This window comes from Haemaphysalis longicornis, unplaced genomic scaffold, assembly GCF_048455015.1.
Source record: "Haemaphysalis longicornis isolate Haplotype H1 unplaced genomic scaffold, Haemaphysalis longicornis Haplotype H1 scaffold_7, whole genome shotgun sequence".
Taxonomy (NCBI): domain Eukaryota; kingdom Metazoa; phylum Arthropoda; class Arachnida; order Ixodida; family Ixodidae; genus Haemaphysalis; species Haemaphysalis longicornis.
Window position 1 is genome coordinate 148,512,016 of NW_027526422.1, and position 17,126 is coordinate 148,529,141.

At 48.8% G+C, this 17,126-nt stretch overlaps 1 protein-coding gene across 2 annotated transcripts in view; it reads right to left on the reverse strand.

Annotated features, from left to right (window-relative positions):
* The window catches only part of LOC144145289 (endothelin-converting enzyme 2-like), a 53,094-nt gene extending 40,162 nt beyond the window's left edge, over nucleotides 1-12,932 (reverse strand). For both annotated transcript variants that reach the window (XM_077676840.1, XM_077676839.1), the window contains exon 1: nucleotides 12,731-12,932. The gene's annotated coding sequence lies outside the window, so the exon portion shown is untranslated. The remainder of the gene's footprint in view (nucleotides 1-12,730) is intronic.
* Between the last annotated feature and the right edge of the window lie 4,194 nt (nucleotides 12,933-17,126).

Genomic DNA, 17,126 nt, shown 5'->3' on the forward strand with positions numbered 1-17,126 from the left:
GTAATGGGCCACTTTGGCGCGCGCTGTAATTACGGCAATTACGCGACGTCCGAGGATCCTGAACGTTTTCTCGGCCAGTGGAGTGCCACTGTGTATACGCTCCAGACGAGAGTTTTCACCGTCCACCCTGATCTGATTCTTCTCCTGGTCTTAACAGCTTGCACGCTGGACCTGTATGGTGACGTGGTAGCGGCCCATTTGAGAGGATTTCCGACAGCCGTGCGTTACCATTTGGCGCTACCATCGTAGGATAGCCATCACGGGGGTCCATCATATCCGTCTTGTCCATCATGCCATCTTGGTGTTCATCATAGGATATTGATGGATACACAATGACCTCCTGGACGGGGTGCAATGGCGCTATGTGTACAAGGCAGCATGGCGAGGAAAAGAGAGAGACGGAATGAACGCACTTTAGAATTGGCGGTGGTGCTCTATTGAAAGAGGACGGGCCGTTGAGCAAGTTGGGACTGGGATGCGCGTATATCCAGGAGGAAAAATGCCGGAACAAGGAGAAGAATGCGGACGGGAGCGGCGCTAGCTTCAAGGTTCACTGGTCAACAGAGGATGAAGTCACTTAAAACGGTAGCTATGCGAGTACCAGTGCATACGGCCTCGCTTTGGATACACGACTGATTCTAAAAACTAACGGCAGTAGATGGGAGACATAAAACAGCGAAATGAAATTGTCCGTATTAGGGCCGGCACAATTTTGGGAGGTCACAGGACACAAGTCATCAAGGCATCCTTGTCTTCAGAGCACGCATCGGTTCCGTCCGCATTATTCTCCTAAGTTCTAGTCCTTTTTTGCGTTTTGCGCTAGGAAATATACATATGCATAACGCAAGCAGGAAAGGGGGGAGCTTCGGGACCAGGGCAATTGTCCCCCTTGGATGCGCCATGGTCATAAGCTCGGCGTTTCAATATATTTCCCCCTTGTGCTAGGCCATGCGAATACGAAACTTGGCGCCGCTTAAAGGCTGATGTGAAAAGTAATCGGACACGCTTATGAACTACTTGGTTACATCGTTTCAAGTTATATGGATCGACGCTAATATGAGAGGGACGAAAAAGGAGAACATAAAACAGCCCTAACGCCTAGTACGACTTACGTCTTCCAGCTTTTTCCATGGCTAGTTAGCGCGGAAAGTTGAGTAATAAATAACGCCTTTTCGTGTGGGATAACTGTGCGGTTGGGGATGGTATGATTACGACAAAGTATTTTGTAATTTGGAAAGAGTAGAGGAAAAGTTTTATTCGCGCGTTAAGATAGTGATGATCTTTTTGCGTTCTAATCGGCACGTGTCTCTGTGAAGGCCACTAAAACGATCTGACGTCATCGGAAACTTTTTTGACCGCACTTAAAGATGTTGTCTTATAAGTGGAACCAACTATATTTTTACTTGCCAGTTTTATGTGCCAATTGGTCTAGGTAAGGGCTGCCTATACCTTCAGTATGCTTTGACAAACCCTCATCCGATTATGTTTCATGAGTCCCATGATTCTTACATGAATTGCCATTATCTCACGAGAGGACATTACGGATATAAAAAAGCAATGTCCAGCGAACTTGCCAACTTCTTCATTTCGCAGGAAAAGCTTAGCAAACAAAAATTAAAGCCGTTCCACGCAATGTGAAAGCTGTCGGAAGTGTACAGTAGTGATTCGCCATAATGGGCTGTGGCCCCGTTATCCACTCACTGATACCACCCACCACGTTCTTCGCCTCCCTGTCTCACTCCCCTCTCGATGAATTGAATGGAGGTTTGTTCCAATACAATTCAAATTTCCCGCCTTCGCATTGCTCGCGTGCCCCCTGTGTGGAACAACACGAGCGGGATCTCAGGTGTTCCGGCGCCTTTCTGCGCAGTTTGTACCGCGTTGTTTTTGGCGGCCACTTTTATCGCTAACTATCGTAAAGACCAACTCAACGGGCGTTCCTAACTGAATAAATGCAGGGGCTGCTGTTATATACACATATTTTGCCTCAAGTGTACTTGCACTTTTCTTTGCGCTAAACAACGGGGAAAGGTATGACAAGCGCCAGCAGTTTACGAGTTTCGAACGGTTATGACTATATAAACAGCTTTGTTTTTCGAAGCCTCTGTTTGGGTCAGTTACGCCGCAACGCTGTGGGGCTCTACTTGGGCCCGTTATCACGCTGCCCAACTGATTCCGGCAGTCACTTCAGATTGTGAAAGCAAACCAGCTACGACGACAGAGGGGGCCACTAGAGGGCTCTGCACTTCATATAAAATTAGATTGTTACAAACAGTACCTTTTTTGGAGTCATAAAGTGTTTTTTTATTCGTCATCAGAGATTATTAAATACAATTACGAGCAAGCCTAAGCCCTCCTTATAGTGTAGTGATTAAGAAAGCCCCGTTATTATTATCATCACCCTGTTCGTGTGCACCGCAGGACGAAGGAGCCTTCGCTGCTGTTCAGGAACCTTATGTACAGATTTTACTGCTCAACAGTTGTGCAGAGCAAAAAAAGCCCACTTTAAAGCATTTTGATGTTTCTGCCAAGCAGGTCCTGTTTAAAAGACTGAAAAAGTGCTAAAATATTCGACAGATGATGCACGCAAAGACAGGACTAGCGATGTCTCGCAACTGTGTTCTTTGGATGCGTACAGTATTATAAAAAACGGTGATAACAGTCAGCGACGCATCACTACACTTACGTGCAACCGCGCCGCTTTTTTATTATTTTTTGTAATAATCTGATTGTGAAATGTTTTATACAGGGTGATCAAAGTTAAGTCGACAGGTATTCTTAAAAATAGGCGCTTAGATTTCCGCGAAGAAGACCTCTACAGTGAGGTTATGCGCCCAGGGGTACATATAAATAGGAGGTAATTATTGATGTAGGTGACTTAATTAACTAAAATTGATTAATTAACTTTTTAGTGGCTGCATTAACCAGGCATGTTTGTATTAGAAAGTTAGACGCAATCATGTTTCTACGCAGTTTCAATTGGCGGAATTCTTCTAGCGCTTCCGTAGTTCGAGATATAAAACGGTGAAGAGTAATTGCCGTTCGCATGATTACGCATGCAAGACAGTCTGCAACGGCGCAAAGCTCCTCCCTTCTGTAACGTGCCTGCTGTGTGCGGTGTTCAGTTCGACAAAGGGGTGGAGGCGCAGGAAAAAGTGATAACTGGCACCCATTCATTCTCGGCTGGCGTTACCGCAATCTGCACTACTCGGAACCGCTATCGAACCACAGAACAAAAGGGAGGAGCTATGCGCTGGTCTTGACTTCTAGCATGCGTAATCATGCGAACGGCAATTAAACTTCGCCATTTGATATCTCGGACTACGGATGCGCTAGAAGAATTCTGTCAATTGAAACTGCGTAGAAACATGATTGCGCCTAACTTTTCAATACAAACATGTCTGGTTACTGCAGCCACTAAAAAGTTAATTAATCAATTTTAGTTAATTAAACCACCTACATCAATAATTACCTCCTAATGAGGTGTCCCCCTGGGCGCTTAAACCTCACTGTAGAGGTGGTCTTCCCGTAAATCTAAGCACCTATTTTTTAAAAAACCTGTCGACTTAACTTTGATCACCCTGTATGTAGTTCGATGTTTGCTGAAGAAGCAAAAACAGTTGCGAGAAATCAATAGTTCTGTGTGTGCTTGTGGTCTCTGTCACTTTTGCCGTCCATTATAAAAAACAAACCAACGCGCCGAAATGCAAGTAATGGTAAGGTAAGCTTCACGGCAGTGCAAAAAAGCAATAAAGAGAGCCAAGTACTAGAAGATCAGGTCACCGTATAGGGGCTTCTCTGCTACATACCGATCCCCTTCAAAGCCGCTCGAATGCTCAAGTGCATTGCTGGGAATGCATAGGGAGTAATATGTCAAGATGTGAAATACCGAAGACCCTTAATCTTTATTTTTTTTACTTTGTACTGTAGCGCGGTGAGCTCGCATTAGAGATCACATGGACTATGGACACAAATATGAATAATAGCTCGAGAATGCTGCCCATTAAATGTGTCGGGCTTAAGAGAGCGCCCTGGGGAACACCTCGGGTCATTCTGAGTAGCGGTGTTTTGGAAGCTGTGTGTTGACGTGTACGACGTCCATCTATCAGTGGTGTAATCAGCTAGCCATAACACGGGTGTCCAGAGGTTTAAAGACCTCAGTTCCGAGTGTATGGGTTCATGGAAGACAGAGTTTTGCATCGGTTTTACAATCAAGAACGAAAAAATGGGGACGTTGCGTGGTATTTTGGTTTGCTTGAACCTGTTAGAATGCGCTGACATCTTCGATGCTACGGAAACTGCGGCGTCTACGGTTGTGTTGCAAACGACTACAAAAGGTTTGCAGGAAAGAGGGGAAGAACACATACCGCAGCTCCAGGTGTAGCCCTAGCGTTCTTTGCTGGTTATTAGGCAAGCTTTCCGTTTCGCTTTAGGTGGACGTTTTGCACTTGCGGCCGTGATGCACGCCTACCGAGGAGAGGAGTATTACACAATCCGCAGTATGGGCTGCCCCAAAGGCCAGGATCATTTTTTACCGTCTGGTCACTGGAGAATAGTATTTTGATTCCGCGTAACGAGCAGACTTGGAGTCGTGTGAAGTGAAGTTCAGTTTGCATACTGTTACTGGAAGAAACTGCTGAAAACAAACAATTACATCTGGTATACGCATGACATACACGCTCTTGAACACTAGGCCATCTTTATTTTTCTTGCCCTACACAAGATGATACCATTATTTCACTAATTTTAAAGCCGACCCGCTGTGCCTTGTGTGTATCGTATTAACTGCTACCGAATTCATGCCAACGCTAGAATTCATCACAGCAGTATTGTCCACAATTCTATAGAAAATAAACATGTATCATTTGGTAAAAAAAACATCGCTTCCTCTTCGCTTCAGCCACCAACCCGAGCCAACGCATTGCAGGGATGCAAGGCTCCTTGTGTAGTAATGTCAGCTGTGTGCGGACGTGTTACCAGTAAATATTTAATTCGTTTTCAAACAGCTTTATCGGCTGTTTTAAACGTCGCTTGGTAAAGTTTTTGTTCTAGCATGAGCCAAAATGAATAGGAAGGGATAACGAAAGGAATATTAAAGGGGCCCTGAAAGGCGTTTTGAGCTCACTAAATGAAGTAGCGCAATCGTTAGATTGGGTCGTCAACGTCATCTGTGCCAAGTATTACTCTTTTACGCGCAGCGGAAAGTTCACACTTTTGTTGCAAAGTTTGTCCCTTTTTCCTCACCCTTCCCTTCGTGTTTTTGGACGCCGCCATCTTCACATGTCTACGTCATCGATTCCCAGATGTTCGTCATGAGCTAGACATCCTGCTATTGGGCGGCTTTTTCACGCACTTCCGGCAAAGAGATGAGTCGTCTGCTCAGCGTCGGCTCGCCGGCTGATCTGCCAGCGGAGTGCCGGAGTGCTTGGACATTTTACGACAAACGAAACAAGTGTAAAGAAACGCTTAACCGTTTGTATTGAATGCAACACGGCCATAACACGACATGGATATTCTCTTGCCTGAGTACGTTCCATAAAGAAAGCGTTGAAGCCTCGTGGCACTTCTTTCGTGCAATCGCAGAGAACGCCCTAAGCCGAATGCCCGGGTTTGACGCATACATTTTATTAAACTTCAAAACAATCCAGAGATGCGTTTCGAACGAACACAACGTCACAACATGCTTTACAAGTCTGAACCGCGATTGACAGACGATGGGTTGCCTCCTCCAGCCCGTCGTAAATTCGGCACTCACCTCGCTCGCGGTTTGCGAGGACGAACAGCAAGTCACTTAACTCTGGCGCACAAGCCGAGGTGGCTTTTAGCCAAGCACACTGCGCATACCCCATGCGAGGTTCAGTCGTACTTCGCTCGAGAAAGATAATCCAGACCATGGGAAGCACTATTCACCCACAGAAGCACAACGTCGCATTTCATCGCGAAATAAAGGCGTCCACAACACACACACCAACGCCTCCTGTATGCCAAACGCATCTCGCACTTCTCAATGGGAGTGAGTGGTACGCCTGCAGTGCCCACATGTCGCGAGGTGAGGCCCCGAGCTGAACCGGGATCAAGCAACCGTAACTGACTTCTGGAGCGGTTTGTGCCTTGTTGCCAAGGCAACCGATGTTTGGGATTGTCAAAGAAATGGCGCTGGCTCCAGCGCTAGAAAGCTCAGAGCCGCGCCGGAGCATGTTTTGCCAACGTTGCCGCTCTCCACCACGCGTCGCCCCAAGCTGAACTGGTGACATGATTGAAGAGTTTTGTGCACGGGTTCTGTATCGGTTTAAAATGTCTTTTTCAGATACCGCTGGCAGGAATTACCACCGCCGCAAAATAAGCCCCGGCACCAGCGGGGCCACATCTGATAGGGCGCTTTTGGGATAAACAGTGCGCGATGCATGAAAGGGACCGAGCACACGATCCTCCCCGAGCGGCTGCGAGTTCGCCGCCGATAAAAAGTCACGTATAGCAACTGCAGCAACGTACACCGCGAGAGGGCAAGGCCAGGCCACCGCACAAATGCGGCCAGATTTTTCGTTCGCTTTTCGAGCCTTGAGCGGAGTGCGGGATTCATGGTGTCAACAAAGCTTGCCCGTAGCAGACGGCAGTCTGAGGAGCGCCATAGCGGAAGTACGTCACCGCTGAAGAGCGCAGCATCATGGCAGGGAAGGCTCGCGCGTCGTCAATTGCGAAAGGAGGAGGAAACGCGGCGCGACGATAATGCGCGGTTTTTGATTTACGATTTCTCAGCTAATACTCATCGCTTTAACAAAATTCTTGCGGCAGGAGATAGCTAATACATTGCTTTATTTGGTTACGTGTACATCCACGCATCGGCGGAAGGTATTTCAGGACCCCTTTAAGTTATTTGTGTAATTAGGCACGAAACAAATGCAAAATTACAGGGATCATTCAGAAGGTTTTTCTTGGGGATTGGAGATTTGGGGGGGGGGGGGAGGGGGGAATATCTGCCAGCAGTGCGATGCTGGTCGTGCGAGATTTGTGTCGACGAATTGAATTCACAGCGGTTTAAGCATCCATTTACGCGTTTTTTTTTTCTTGTTCTTCAGGCGTAGACCGCGAATAAAAAAAAGGCGTTAGTTCGGCCTCTCTTATTATGAATCAAGCGCCTGCTGTAGGAAGCTAAATCTGCTGGTTGAACTAAGTGAGAGCTGCGTTAAGTGCAATCGAACACATGAACTGCGTCAAGTGACGGATGAGATTATGCAGACTCCGCGGCCCGAGGTGTAAGGAACACGACATACATCACTAGAAAATCACAGTATCCAGTCATATTTATGTGATGGCGATGTTCAGATGCCACAAGCAATTCTCTCGAGAGGGTATTACTCGTACGGAGGGGTACATATCTTTCAGTGGAGCCCAGGGCGTTCGTTGGAAAAGGCATAACACTGCTGGTGCGGAAGAAGCCGCCACCATCCCTTCATTAATAACTGAAAGCAACAAGGAAATGCCTAACTGAACGTAAACTAGTCCACAACTGGGAAAAGCGGGGTCTTCCACAACGCTGCTGAGAAGGAATGGACGATAAAATATGAACCGGTTGTCTCTAAGGCCCTCTAATTTTGTGATTGCGTTTTTCGTTGGTCTAGGCCTTCGCTTCATTACTCGACGCCAGACACGCAAGTCTTAGCAATCTTCTAAGTATACCCACTCAGTGGCTTAATTTTCTTTCTTGCAGGGGAAACCTGAATCAGACGCGCGAGGACGCCCAAGGCGTTCGCGTTGAACAGCCGGCAGTGAGACCCTTTCTGGGACAACGGCGGCAAGCTATGCAGGTCGAGACCCTGCGAAACCGTTAACGCCTACCCACGACCGCTAATAAAAGGTGAGCGCACGCGACGCATGCATCGCCACTAACCACTGGAATTACCCGCGGTGCCCGCGCTGCAACAGACCTCAAAGCATCTCAGAGGAAGAAATGACCGGCCTTTATGGACGTGCGAGCCTTTTCAAGCGGCGCTTTTATTCCTCTCTCACAGCGGTAGGAGGCACGCGACGCCAGCAATCCGGCCTTCGTGGACGGTCATAAAATCGAGAACCAGGGCGGCGTCGTCGTGGCGCGGTCAGTTTCCCGGGACTCCTTGTTGCTCGTCGGTGAACGAGCTTGCTCACGCGTGATTAGAGGGCTGTCGTTGTCTCAGTGTGGGCAGTTGCGGCGGAACAGTTTGGTTGTGTAGTTGCAGCTACGTGTAATGTGTCTGTCTTGCGATATGACTGCCGCATAAGCACCGATACTGGAATGAGAACCTGAAAAAGAAAATAAGTGGTGGGATCGACGCTACCAATGTTATCAAGAAAGGAAATAGAAAAAAAAAACATTAAAGCCGTTCCATTCCACTTAGAAGCTACCGTAAATGCAGAGCAGTCATTCGCCATGATGGGCTGTAGCGCCGTTATCGGTTCACAGCTATACACCCAATGCAATTCAAGTTTCCCGTCTCCGCAGTGCTCGCGCGCCCCCTGCCTTAAACAGCGCCAGCGGGAGAACTGTTATTTTTGTGTCGCTTTTCCTCCCGCGCTTGCCGGCTTTGCATCGCCACTTTTTTCGCTTACTATCGTAAAAACCAACCGAACGGTCGTTCCTAACTGAACGAACGCGGGCGCTACCGGTTAATCACGCATATTTTGCCTAAAATGTACCCGCAGTTTTCTTTGCGCTTAACAACGAGGAGATGTATGACAAGCGCCAGCGGTTAACGAGTTTCGAGCGCTTACGACTATTTAGGCCGCTTGGCTTTCGATGCATCTGGGATACGCCGCTACGACGGAACGCCGTGATTCGTTCCCTGGAAACCCTAAATGAGAAGGTAGCCACTGAAAGTGAACAGTGAGGACACTTTTCTTGAGTTGCCACACGAGGCGTTTTGGGATGTTCTTGCCAACGTTACCAAAGGAAAGGGAAGGAGTGGAGACGTCATTGCTGTATCGTATCAAGATGGACTCAGCATAGACTCCTTCGTGGCTTCACAAGCTGAAGTTGAACTCTTAGCCCCTCTGTACAAACTATGGTGTGTCAGGTGACATCAGACATCATTTCATATACTGTCCGGAAAATGCGATGGAGCGTTCACTCTTGCTGAAAGGGACAGACAAGGGTTTTTTGTCGAGTATATATCCTCTATCCTAAACGAAAGGGCGTCACCTAAAGCTCCTTAGCGAGAAACGGTTTTGCTTATAACACCCCGGAACTTTTTAAACCGACATTTTTCGATCTACGAGCCCTATGTGTCCTCCCAAAAATAGTGGTGGCAGCCGTAACATACAGTAGCGCGGCAACTTACTTTTGCCTGTATGCGAAATAAAAAGCGATATTTAAAAACTTGTCCCCATTTTTAAAAAATGTAAATCGAAAAAGTTTTTATTCCTTTATGTCTTTTTTTATTCACCAATCTATTTTACAACCCATGGCGGCGGCGGGCGGCGTGTCTTAAAAATTTTCAAAATGATGTTTAAAAATACATATACAATTTAAACTTATACAAATAATTGTGTAAAGATTTTCAATCAGTGAATACACGTTCCAGTGGTTACAGTACCTGCTAGGTTGCAGGTCACGTGGCCGGGACACATATTGCAGTGTCAAGTTTCTGCACTACGAACCACCACCCTTCTCATTTCAGAAAGTTTGCTGCCCAATTAAAATTACTTCCGCCAGTTTGTTCATAAATTGCTCGTGTTTACCGGGCGATATAAAACGCTGGCCCTCATAAGAGCCAGAGAACATATTCGCGATAAAAATCGGTTGTCCGTCCCTTTAAAGAACTTCGAAGGAGAACCGCCCCGCAAGCCTCTTTGGAAGACGTTATTTTCTTCAAACAGGCACTCGATCCCTGAGCGGGACGCCTTGTGCTTGGTGCTCTAGTTTTTGACGGACGCAAACGTATGGGACTTGTGGTGATTGGGCAGAGATAGTTTTCGATTGCTAGACAGGAGCTATTGCCGCCACTCATTAAGGAACGATCCGCGTGTTCACTAACAATTCACTGGCTCACTTTCATCAAAGCACCGAAAAATCACTCTTGGAATCACTAGAAATTGCTAAAACAGAACGTGTTATCTGAAATTTGTAGCTTCCGTTCCTCAATTCGCATGAGCATTTTGTTGCGTCAGCTACACTGGCCGAGGTTGAGCAGTTTCGCGTGGACCCTCAAGGGCCGTCCTGCGCAAGCGCGAGGAGTATTGCATTGAATTGGATTGGTTTGGATTGGATTGGATTTGGATTGTATTGGATGGGATGTAAATCCAATCCAGTTAAAGTACGGGTGGGTGTGTAGAGAATTGCGTCTGCACATTCGCCGGTCTGCGCATTCCAGAGGAGTGACGTCATAGCTGCGGCAGACGCACTGGAGCCGGCGCGTGCCCAGCTGTCGCGTCCGTTGCGCAGTAGCCAAGTCTGACGCTGTGCCGGAGGGGCTTGATAGCCGTTTCGCGTGGCTCCTGGAGAGCCGTGCTTCCGTGAGAGCCATGCTTCGCCTGGAGAGCCGTTGATCCTACCAATGCGCGAGCGAGTCTCTTCTACGTTTATCACCAACAACATAGTGCAACATTGCTTGTCGCAGTTTAATTGTACGCAGAATAACTTGCGCTTTTGCTCGCACTTGCCTTTCTTTGGTGGGGAGTCCTTAACATGGTGGCGTTTTAGCTCCTGCGTGGTGGCCGCTTGCTCGAAGCCCTTGAAGGCCAGTTATTCTGGTGAACCATCTCCATCTCGGATCGGACATCTCTGCCGGGTCGATGTCTCCAATGCTCTCCATTTCTTGAGGGGGCGAATAGCCTCGAGCTGATGCGTTGAGGAAGGCGGCGGCAGAGGCGTCGTAGCGGCGATGACTGGCAAGGCTTAGCTCACCCGTCGGTGTGGCACAGTCTTCTTGTGGCAATAAATGACATTTCGATGGCCTAAAAGGTTCGCTGCTAATGTCCAGTGAGTCCTTGCACCTTGCCCGTTCACCGAGAACACTCATTACTGTTTTAAAAACGATGTTCGTTAATTTAAAACGCAGAAACACGGAGCGGATGAAAAACGCGTCCCCGTCGTTCGGCTCCCTAACGGCTTTTTCTGCCCCCAGGAAAAAAACCGGTCGGTCTCCTTCAAAACGCGTCTGTGCATGAATTCTCGGCGCGCAGGCGCGTGCCGTTGTTCGGCTGTATGCCGTTTGCCGAAAAAATGACGTATAACCAGATACCTTACGTAGGCCTGTCTCCTCTTGAACACCGGTTGCCAACTATTCGGTGGCCATTCGCTTGCCGTAATTCGGCCGAGGACAGCTAACCGAATGCAAAACGTATATTCTGGGGCCGTACGTCGGCCGGTATCCTTCATAACACTGGTTGCCCGAAGAAAACGAATATTCTACCGCCGGACGCGCCGTTCACCGTTGAAACAACGAATGTACGGCAGCCGCGCTCCGACCGGTCTCCTTTCGAACACCAACTGCCGCAAGAATACGCATATTCTGTGGCCGGTCGCTTGCCGTGCTTCGGTCGATTACCGCTTCCCGAAGAAAAAACGGATGCCCTAAGGCCGTACTTCGGCCGTTCTCTTTCTCAACATCGGCAGCCGTAAGAGAACTGAGTATCTGGCAGCCGGTTAGCTGCCGTTGTGCGTCCGGACACGGGCGGACGGAAAAATACCGAAGCGCTGGTTGCCGAATGTTGGCCGTTCAACGCATGATCAGTGGCTGCCAGAACCTGGATGCTGACCGGACATGCCAGAAAGCGGCCATAGACGGGCCGGTCTTGGGGCACACTTTCTGTGCCGCCTGGAATGGTATTTATCGTAATTCTCCAGCTTTTTACTTTATAATTTCAGCTGCTTACGTTACGGGAAAAACCGCGATTGATATCTGTATGTATTCTAACCACTGGTCGTTGTACTTTATACTAGCGTACCTGCTGTAGCACACATCGTACCTGCTGTAGCACACATCGACAACCACGGGCGCGCTGCAGGCGTCGCCCGCTCCCAACATACGAAACAATGCGGAGCCGCTGCTTCACCTAATGATCCCCTAAATAAAAGTAACGCAGAAGTACGCATCCTCAACGTCAAAATTAGGGGATTCTGATTTCAGGTTTTTCGAGATCGCGCATATTATCATCATCCCGCGGAACTTGACACTTCTTGAAGTTTCCAAATATGCGGACTGAATAAATTTAAAGTGCTAATACAGAAATGAAAGGGGAAAAAATGGACACAGAAAAGAAAGCGCACATAAAATCGAACTACTAGGGCCCATAAAACGCTTGACTATGGTCCGCCGAACAAATAGAAGTATGTTGTTTCGGTCCATGAAGCCGACCTTCGTCCACAGCGTGAATCATGACCGCACAATCAACAGAAGGATTTGTCCCTTCCCCACGAACTGGTGAGGGATTACGATATCAATGCCAAGGAAAAGCCAAACATTCAGCGAAAAAATATCTCCTCACATATACTTCCGTTCGAAGCGGATGATGTCTCTTCTAAACGGCAACCACCATCAAAGATCCGCCTCGGCAACGGCTGTAAAAACCGAGAGCTGCTACGAAGAACATCGTGAGGTCCGCCTGTAGCGAGCTTCTTGCAAACATCGCAGCAGGTGAGAGGCCCTTCACGCTCCACGAAAACACAAGATCCGGTTCACGCGTAGCGTGTAATTCCGGTCGGAAATGCAGATCTCAGCGCTCTCCGCGGCAACTTTTTTCATTTTACATTGCTTACCAGCAGTTTGAATTCTTCGTCGTGTGCGCTCTCAATTCAGCCGACGTCAGGTAAACAGTGCGTGGCGAGGTCACTCAAGGCAGTTCGCAGAACAACGGCGGTGAAAACGAAGAAAGCGAGGATGAAAGATAGAGGCTCAACAAAAAGGCCTCCACTTTTCCCTTTCTTTCGCGTGGTTTTCCGCCGGGGCCAAACAATCGGGACGAGCGGCGTCGTCTGCTTTCAGCATCGTCTGCAGGCGTCTGCCCACGGCGTGCCGGAGGCGGGTGAAGAGAGCCAAGGCCCGTAGCCTCTGATCGGCCCTCTCGACTTCTATTGACTTTCGGTCGGAAAGGGCGGTCTATCGCCCTCCAGCAACAGCGGAGGCAGCAGAGAAACAACAGCCGCGCGGTGGCATCGGAGCACAATCGTTCGGTCACGATTTCCGCTGCCGGCGCCGAGGGCGCGGATCGTGAGCCCGATCGGCGTTTGCCTTACAGCCACGCTACTCCACTGCTCCAGATCGGAGCGGCAGACACGGAGCGTGCGCGGGAGGCCTTTGTTTGCCTCGCCAGCCGCGTTTCGACAGCTTCTCGCGCCTGCCGCTGGCCCCGCTACGAGGAGCAGGTGGCGAGAGGCGAGCCACCGCCTTTTATTTATGCCCCCCTCGCCCCACGTGCGCTGCTGGCGCGAGCAACGCACAACCAGCGGTTCTCTGTGTGTGCCTCTGTGTCTCCAGACTCTCGGCACGCGAGCCAGGCAGCGGCTTCGCGCACTTTTACGCAACGCACCGGGCCCTGCTCTGTGGAGAAGAAAAGGTCCCGCTTTGTTTCACGTCGTCTGCTGCTTTCACCGTTGTCTGGCAGCGTGTGGCGCAGACGAAAGTCTCTTTTTCTCTTTCCTCGGTGTGCCTTTCAGGCTGGTTCTGGAGCCTTATAGGAGTCTCTTTTCTTGTTTTTCTTTCTCATGATGCCGTCAAAGAAAGTGAAAAGAAAACGGTCACGCACGAGTCCCACTTTCGCATAACAAGCCGCGATCACTGGCTACGCTTGCTGTCTGAGAACGTGGGTAATATTTAAAGCAGACGGACGCCAGCTTTGGCAACGGCCGTTGCATTGGCCCACTGGCCGCATGCGAAACCGGACGCTGAACGTTAAGAGGACAGAAAAATGTCCTTGAGATAAACGCCTCCAGACCAGTCGCTTACGCAACGCGAACAGTCGCAAGAGCAGCTTTCACAGAAAAGTAAATGGCATACCGTTGGCAACGTTGTCACAATTCACTGGAACGAGCTGTGAGATTTATTAGCCGGAAATCTAAGCGAGCCTATAGGATCTCTTCAAACCGTATGCCATTGGATACCGTATACGATCTTTTCCAACCGTATAGGCAGCATTCCAACTGTATACGTGTGGAATTCTGCATTTTAGACGCCTAGGTGGAGAAGCCATAGCTAGCTGATCAATGAGCGTATGCACCACACATGCTTACCACACTGTTAATGCTCGAAAATGAAAAGCAAGAAGGCTAACGGGAAGGTGCTAGTTTTCGAGGAATCTGCGTCCAACTGGCTTACACCAGGAAAGAAAGTACATGGGTGTAGCAAAGAGAGAGTGGGGGAAAAGGCAAGGCAGGAGTAGTGGAAGCGGCCTAAGATGTACTGCTCGTAAAAGCGTTATACAACGGCTTACACAGGCCGCTAGTCTCAAGAAAACCAAGAGCCTCAGTTGTCTTGTATGAGAATTTAGGTCTGCTTTAAGAAACCGCAAACGGACTGGACTGCCCGCAGCTGATGCGTCTGCGTGCGTGAAGTGCGTAAAATGCTAATGATTCTGAAGCAGGATTCCACGGAAGCAGTCCACGACCATCACATAAAAAAAGGTCTCATAGAGGCCACTCAGCCACACGAAAAGTAGCGAAATTGTCGGCGATAAGAAGAAATTCGAAATGAGTTTGTGGTGGAAGTGAAGACCCAGGAACTACGGAGTATAATCAGCGACGCCCGCTGCATTGCACTAGGTTGGTGCAGTATTGTGTGTGACTGAAGGCACTATTCAATAGCAGTACTCGGGCAGCGTGGCCTGTCATATCGTTGCTGACAACCACTGACTGTGTAGCGGCTTAAAACCAGCGCTTATAAATGACATTAAGGCCCAGGAGACTCAATGTAGTGCGCTGAACCCGTGATAGACCAAACCCATCTTTAATTGCAAACGTAGTTGTCGTGACTAATTTATGGCGTGGTGCACGTACCAGTAAGCTCAAGCAAGGTAACATAGAGCGCCTGTATCTAACAGAAAATCGTAGAATCACGTGAAAGTGGTGGAGCTCTATTCACCTCGCTTACTCCAAAAACTGTTTACGCACCAATAGCAAAGAGGGCGGAAACAGTACAGTCAACGGCGATTTTGGGAGGCAACCATGAATGCTTTGTGTAGTACCAGGACAAAGTAGTCCATCTTGGTGGCGAAAGCCCGAGTCACCCAATAAAAATGTGCAAACATGCGCCGTCGTCATTCGTCAACACGAATGGTACGAAAATGGACATCACTGTAAAGATAAGAAAAATAAAAAAATTAAAGAAGTTCAACTCAATGTGAAAGCTTTAGAAGTGTGGAGCAGTGCTTCGCCATAGGGGCTGTGGCACGCTCTCTTGACTAGTTTTAGTATCAGCCTGGCGTTGATACCGAAAGTCGTCAAGAGAGGACACCGAAGCCCCTGAAAAGGCCTATAAAGAGACACTGGATTGAGTTTTCATTAATTTGGGGTGAGAATATATAATGCGTTAGTTCATCATGTATTCCTTATCTTCTTACTGTGTACTTATTTGCGCCCAAGCAACGGCAGACTCTTAGCAACGGCACATCGCGAAGATCACCCCCCACACTCTGCATACCAGCAACATGTGCTTCTGTGGCGCAATGGGATTGACATTGGTTTCATAACGTGAGGGACCCCGGTTCGATCCCGAATAGGGGAAGCGGTGGTCGTCTCGAATCATGTGTGTGGGAGCGTGACGTCGTGACTCCAGTGGCTAGATGCGGTGGCCCTGGACGAGCTACACAATAGATTTTTACACCTTTATTGCGTAAACAATGTGTAGTATAAGAGGAATAAGGTTGCTGGGAAGCCATTGCGCTCCTTTTCTTAGGTTCGAATGGCGTAACTTGTAGCTTTACCCCCTTTGTGTGTGGAAAAAAAAAAGTGTTGACCGACTGCAACACCCTCGTTTTTCTGAAAATGGGGGCAATGGCGGCGAGTTTCGGCACATCGGTAGACCTAACTTTTTTCAATGTTTTAAAGTTTTCCTAGGTTTTGCTATATAATTTGCTAAGTTTTGTTAGGTTTTGCGATGTTTTTGCTAGGCTAGGCTAAGTGCTGAGGGATGAGGCCAAGTTTAGCCGCATTTTACAAGGCTGTTCCAGTGTGTCCCTCACACTAACAGCGGATTGAAGTGGGAAGCGAGCTAGGTCAACCCGGTCGACCCCTAGCTCCGCATTTTCTCCATCTTTGCACCCCTAGTGCAAGCTGCGCCGGCTTTTAACTCGAAGGTGTTTTATGCCGGGGTAAAGCAAGACATCACCGACGCCATATCCATCACGGAAATGACATTGCCAGAAAAAGTTCGATTGACGCAGCAGCGCGAGGATTCGACCCACGATCACTCTCGCTGCAACGGGAGGTGTGAAACGCTCTGCCAACTGGGCTATGCCCCTTCTAGCCACCATAACTGGGCTATGAATTCAAGCCTGTATAGCGTTGCGAACGTGCCTTATATCCTTGCCTATAACACTCTGCATTCAGATGGTGCTATCGTCTAGGAGACGAGAAGCGAATTAGTGCGTCGTGACGCTAATGAGCTCCGATTGTTGGTGCTTCGATAAGCTGCTGTGTTTATCAGCCGCCTATGCTGCGGGTGTGATGGCCCCGGCAGTGCACGGGGTTATAATAACACTGTGGCCACGTGTAAGAAAACTCTTGCTTTAAGGCAGAAAGGCTACGACGCCAAACGGCAAATGTCTCTTTCCTGACTGCTTTGGTGCGACGAGACTCACGCCAGCGGGAAGCGGAACGCGTTCACGGATTCACTCTTCAAGCTAGGAACGTGGCATCTCGCGTTCCGCAAGCTGAGCTCGTCGTAAAGCAAATGTCTGCCGTACACGCCACGGAGCAGGACCGAAGTGGTCGCAGCTTTGCCGAAGCTACCCGCCACCAGGACGTCGCTCGCCAACCACACCCACAAGAGTGCTGCTGAACCGCACATCATGCTCCTTTTGCTGTAGCGGACCGTTACTTCACCAAACGATTGACTGACAACCCGTTCAGCTTCGTTCTCACGGCAGTAGCAGTCCCAGAGATTCGTTTTAGGGGGGGCGAATTTTTTTTTTTGGGGGGGGGGCGATTTTTTTTTTTTTTT